Below are 6263 nucleotides of genomic sequence, written 5' to 3'. Positions count from 1 at the left end.
TATATATATATATTATTTAAAAGCATCAGAAATGTAACAAGAAACTGTTACTCAAACTGTCTGATGACCGGGAACGTGAAACTCCGAGTAACAGTTGTTATATTTTTGCTGCTTTTAAATATAGCATATTACTCCACCTCTGGTATTTGAATACTCTTTTTTCCACCTTGTTGCACTTTTATGCGCTTACTCCGGTATATATATATATATATATAAAATATATAGTTTTGATTTTTTATAAATTGATTTTAATTGACTTTTTACCTGTAATTTTGGATTTTGTCCCTAATATTATCATATATATATATATATATATAGAGAGAGAGAGAGGCTGAGTTCTACATGTACGCACATACACACACAAACACACACATACACACACACAGACACACAAATACATACACACACAAGCACACACCTACAAACAAACACACGCCTACAAACAAACGTACACATGCACAAGCACACATTCACACACACTATATTTCCAGTTGACGTTTCCAGATTTACAATCCCATTTCCAAGAATTAAATACATATAAAACCTGTGATGTTCTTTGTATACTGGTTGAATTCATGAAGACTTACCCGCTCAAGTGTTTTAACCGTTTACTTCACATACCAACAGTTACGTGTCGACTTGTCTACTGTGGTCAAAGGTTTCACCTTTAAGTTTTCATGACAGCAGCCACATATTAATTTTATGATGTAAGTGTTGTTTTGTGTGTTTATTTCGGCATGGTATTTCGAGACGAAGCTAGCGGTGACAGAAACTGTTATTTGGAAAATCTACATGAATTCAAACAACAATATAAGACGCAATTGTGAATTGTCTGGAGAGGTCAAATATGAATTTAAGGACTCTATTTTTACAAGCCAACTGTGAAAATAATAAGTTATTTGTTTCATTATATTAGTTATTAGATATCGACGGAAGAGAAAAGTCTGAAAATTTCTAATCGATGTTTCAAAGACAGTCACAATCTCGCTTTCAAGAATCTTTCAAGCTAATATGCATGTATGTGTATTTGCGCGTGTATATATATATATATATATATATATATATATATATATATATATATATATATACAATCATGCAATAAGTGACGAAGCTATTCGTAAGAAATGGAAATATGTTGGTTGTGGTAGTAGTAGTAGCAGTAATAGTGGTAGTAACAACAGTAGTCGTTGTGTAGTAGTAGTAGTAGTAGTAGTAGTAGTAGTAGTACTAGTAGTAGTAGTAGTAGTAGTAGTAGTAGTAGTAATGTTGTTATGTTCTTGCAAGTGGTGATGTTTCAACTGAGCGCTTTCGATTATTACCATTGTTCAGACGTCATCAAATACGATTGTGATGATGATGATGATGATGATGATGCTGCTGCTGCTGATGATGATGATGACCACGACGACAACGACGACGACGACCACCACCACCACGATCATGACGACAACGTGGACGAGACGACCAGGGCGATGATGATGATGATGACGATGGCGGTGTCGATGCTGTTGCTGTTGCTGCTGCTGGTGGTGGCAGTGATGTTTGTATCGTGAAAAAATGCTGATGATGTTGAAATGAACAGTTAAAATATAAGCTCTTACAGAATGATTTTATTTGTTAATGTTATTGTTGCTCTTGTAGTTATTGTATCTATTTTTTTTTTCTGTTTTGAATCATTAAAGTCTTGATTCATTCGTGTACGGTCTGTTGGAGTTGTGTGATATATAGAAATATGAACAGTTGGCACTGCGGTAAAATTGGTGATAAGAAATAAACAAACGGCGTTAGAAAGTAAAGTAAAAATACAGACAATAGCTTTTGTATATCTCCATTTTAAGTTCTTATTCTTAACATTTATTGAAATAATATAACAAAAAACTAACAACAACAACAACAATAAAATAAATGTAATAATAACATCACTAAGAAAAAATAACAACAACGCTTTCTATATTTGTTATAAAGACAAATGATAAGGGGGGGGGGGGCTTTATAAGGACGAATAACTTCCCCCCTCCCTAAAAAAAATATCTGTTGTGGTTTAAGCAAATCGAAAACAAACAAATATGGAAATGAAAACGGTATTTTTTGTTTATTGTTAATAGTAATTACGGCACCTGGGTAAGAACAGCAAGCTGATAGATTCGTTTAAGAAGGCAATATGCTTAGCGGTATTTCGTCCCTCTTCACGTTCTGAGTTCAAATTCCGCCGTGGGCGACCTTGCCTTTGTTCTGTTCGGGGTCGATAACATGAGCACTAGGACCACTTACCGACTCCCTCCAACTTGTGGCAAAATTTGAAATTATTATTATGACTTTGTCGCAAAATTATTATTATTATTATTATTATTATTATTATTATTATTATTATTATTGAAATTACTATTGTCGAGCCTGGGTAAGAGCAGCGATCAGGCAGAATCATTTGAATGTCTGGAAAGATGCTTAGCGGCGTTTCGACCGTCTTCCCGTTTTGATTTCAATTCCTGCTGTGGTTGACATTACTTTTCATCCTTTTCCATGTTGGTAAGATAAGTATCAGTCGAGAACTGGAGAAGATGCAATCGACTGGTCCCCTACTGCACAATTTCAGGCCTTGTGCCTATCGCGGAAAGGATTATGATGACACCTACAATGTCATCAGAGACTCATCTTTTCCAGTCAGGTAATGCAATCGGTGGACGTTATATGTTAGGCATAGACACACATTCTGGGGCGGGGAAAAAGCAATGATGTTTTTGGAGAAACTCTGGGCATCGACGAAAATGAACTCACTGGTCTGTTCCGGAAGACTTTCGGGCCGGTAACAACATGGATGACTTTCAGAAATCCCTGGCCAGGGAGTGCTGCCTAAACGCATGGTCAGTTTGAGATAAAGACATTCTCTTCAGGAAGACTTTAGAGCCGAGCTCTTCTCTGAGTAACTTTCAGAAATGCTTAGCCTGATAGTAGTGACGTGAGTCAGTACCAATTCGAGACAAGACTTACAAGCACAGAAGTGTCATCAGGCGGTACAACGACGAAATCTCTCTGCACAGAATTGTTCACTGATTAATTAACTAATTAATTAATAAATTAATGAATTAATCAATTAATGAATGAACTAATTATTAAATTAATTAACTAATTATTTAATTAATCAATTAAATTAATACGTTCGTTATTTTCATTACTTTCTATGGTGATATAAAGAGAACGATACGATGATCGATATCCTTTACATTCGGTATTGATTTTTATTTATAGATGATGCGATCCCTAACATATCTGATGAATCTTCTCAGAAAAAAACTGATGGTTACACATTTCAATTTACACCTTTATTTACAGTTGTGTTTTTTTAAATACAAAATGCTTTAAATCAAGCCAGTACATTTCTTTATGTACGTTTAACTACAAGTATTATTTTACTATTTTCAGGTGATCAAAGGTAGATCGATTTCAATGTAAGAAGAGTCATAAACTGAACATCATCTTGAGACCTTTAAAATTCATATCGATTTTACTTTTGACATACATCTCAAAGAATGGAAGCAGATATTTCGATACTTCAGGAGAGATATTATGTTATTTTGTTATTGCTAATGATAAAGATTCAAATTTGTCGTTTCGCTACAGTGGGATTGCGTTGCAGTATTATCTGATGAAACTTACGTACATATAAAGTTTGTTCCGAATCGGTTCTGACCCTCGACAGGATTGTCAGGCTAAGGATTCCTGCAAATCACTATTACTAACCCTACCCGAATGACCTCCTGAACAGAATAGCTAATTTCTCCTCACCGACGCTGAGAACTTCCTCATAAACTTCGTTGCTCTTTTTTTCCTTCTCTTTCTAATTCTCCATCTTTCTTATCCAATGATTTTTCTAGCACGAGCAATACTTACCTCCGGAAAAAATAGTTTGTAGCCTGTTTCTGGTTTGGGTGAAGCATCAGAGGATTTGAAATAAAACAGTGAATACTAAAATCGCTACAATCCTGACATTTTATGGAGGATGAATTGTCTATTATACCATTTCATGTATTTGATACTCATGAAAAATTTCTTTCGTTTTATCCATGTACTTAAATCATTTCGAATGTTATATGAATTCATACAAAAAATGTTTATACCGCTTTGTTCTGTGGCGTTTTCAGCTTAATTCTTTGTAATGTTTGTTTGTGGTTTTGAAATTAGAATGAAATTGACCTCATTTCAGAGACAGAAAGATGGAGTACCAAGACAATAAAAGAAATCAGAAAGACGGACGAACCAAGGATAAAATCTGACAAAGCAAGCAAAGAAGGAAAAGTTGTTATCAAAGGGATTCGAAATGGGAACGTTAGAAAATGTGTGAAAATCCTGTAACAGATTTTTGTCCATTACTCTACCGATTACGTTACTCAAAGTCCTTGGACATTGAAATCACATAATTCAATTATGAATATCCTAAGTGATGTACATCATCTGTCAGTTACGCTGAAAACTAATAAAATTTTCTTTAAAAAGAGAAACTGAATACGAAAAGGTATTATTACATTTATATAATGGTTTTAGCGAAGACTTCGATATATTACTCAAGTAAATTGAAATATTTCACGCCATTTATATACGATAAAAATATTTTTTTTAGATAAAATCTAAGAAAATACAAGGTAAAATACAAATTGAAATATGAAGGATTTGTGAGAAAATGGACATGTCTTAACTGTGCACTTGTAGTTGTTACTATGTCAAATTAGAAAAATAATCTAAAATGTATGCTTCCATTGCAAAAGGTGAAATTGTGCCATAGAATTATTTTATGACGATATACATGCGAAATAGATTAAACAAGATTCTTTTATTATCATCATCATCATCATCATCATTATTATTATTATTATTATTATTATTATTATTATTATTATTATTATTATCATCATCATCATCATCATCATCATCATCATCATCATCATCATCATCATTATTATTATTATTATTATTATTATTATTATTATTATTGCTGTTGTTGTTGTCGTTAGTGTCGTCGTCGTTGTTGTTATTGCTATCGTTGCCTTTATTGCTGTTCTTGCTGCTGCTGTTGCTGCTGTTGCTGTTATGTAATGATTAAATATGGAATAAATTTGCGTACTTACAGAAGTAAGACAGTTAGACTAAACGTCCCCTTAACGTAGTAGTTTATCAATATGTCAAATATAAGTACAAGAATTACAAAAAATGTAATGGAACCCATTTTTAAAACTAAGACCCATTAAGTGAGTGCCCCAACATGGTCGCAGTCAAACTTCTTATGCATGTAAATGATAAAACGAAATATATATTTATACACGAAGCTGTTATCAGAGAAGTCCTTTCTGACAACAGTGTCCTCTACCTAACCGAGAAGGATTTGGCTGCCCTACGGCTGAAAAATGTTGAACCACCTGCAGACTTCAGACTTATAACACCACAGGACCTTTAACTGCTACAGATGGACACCCAGAAAGATATTCTCTCTGCCCTGAGGTCTTACCCTGTCAGTAGAAGCGGAGATGTCAATAGCCTCCGACCCATCCACCTCAAAGACATGCTGTCTCAGCTTAGTGACGAAGACGGGCCCCACCTGCTGAATACAATTTCAACTCCCATTAACAAGTCCATTTACGGCACCATTGACCGCCATTCTCTTCATTCCGGCCATCTTAATCGCTCTCAGTTAAAAGGGTAGTAGCTTGGGCCCCATCGTTGAGGGCAATATCTTTCGGAAGCTCGCGGCCAAGGTTTTATATGTAGATATACATACCGGTACACATCCACACACACACACGCGCATACGCACGTCATACACATGCATATACACACACACACTCACGCACGCACACATACATACACAGGCATGCACTCACACATACTACACATTCCCCACTTACCACCTTAATTACACTGAATACGTTTTGACGTTATGTAAGGCTACTGTTATGAATATTTGTCATGGTAGAAAATATAAAGTCATAATTTCTTCGTCAGACGTTTCAACGATGCGTTCCTTACGCTATATTTCGTCCGTTAAGGCTTTAGCTTTCACAATGTGACATAAGCCCGTAACTTATGCCACAATGTGGCATAAGCCCGTAACTTATGCCACAATGTGACATAAGCCCGTTTCCCAGTCCTGATCGTCAGGTTGCGATAGATTGTCTAAAAACAACTGCCTTTCATTGCTGCTTCACTTATCACGAATAAGAAATAGCCGAACCTTCCTGAAAACTTACAGCTTATTAGAAAAATGAGTAACATAC

At 35.0% G+C, this 6263-nt stretch overlaps 1 long non-coding RNA gene across 1 annotated transcript in view; it reads right to left on the bottom strand.

Moving 5' to 3' along the window:
- The window catches only part of LOC106869921 (uncharacterized), a 19921-nt gene extending 18933 nt beyond the window's left edge, over positions 1–988 (bottom strand). The window contains exon 1 of the long non-coding RNA XR_001409458.2: positions 588–988. This is a non-coding gene — a long non-coding RNA (uncharacterized LOC106869921). The remainder of the gene's footprint in view (positions 1–587) is intronic.
- Positions 989–6263: the final 5275 nt, after the last annotated feature.

The sequence above is a fragment of the Octopus bimaculoides genome, chromosome 11, assembly GCF_001194135.2.
Source record: "Octopus bimaculoides isolate UCB-OBI-ISO-001 chromosome 11, ASM119413v2, whole genome shotgun sequence".
Taxonomy (NCBI): Eukaryota; Metazoa; Mollusca; class Cephalopoda; order Octopoda; family Octopodidae; genus Octopus; species Octopus bimaculoides.
Note: the sequence above shows the minus strand (reverse complement) of the source record. Positions and strands in the feature narration are given on the sequence as shown.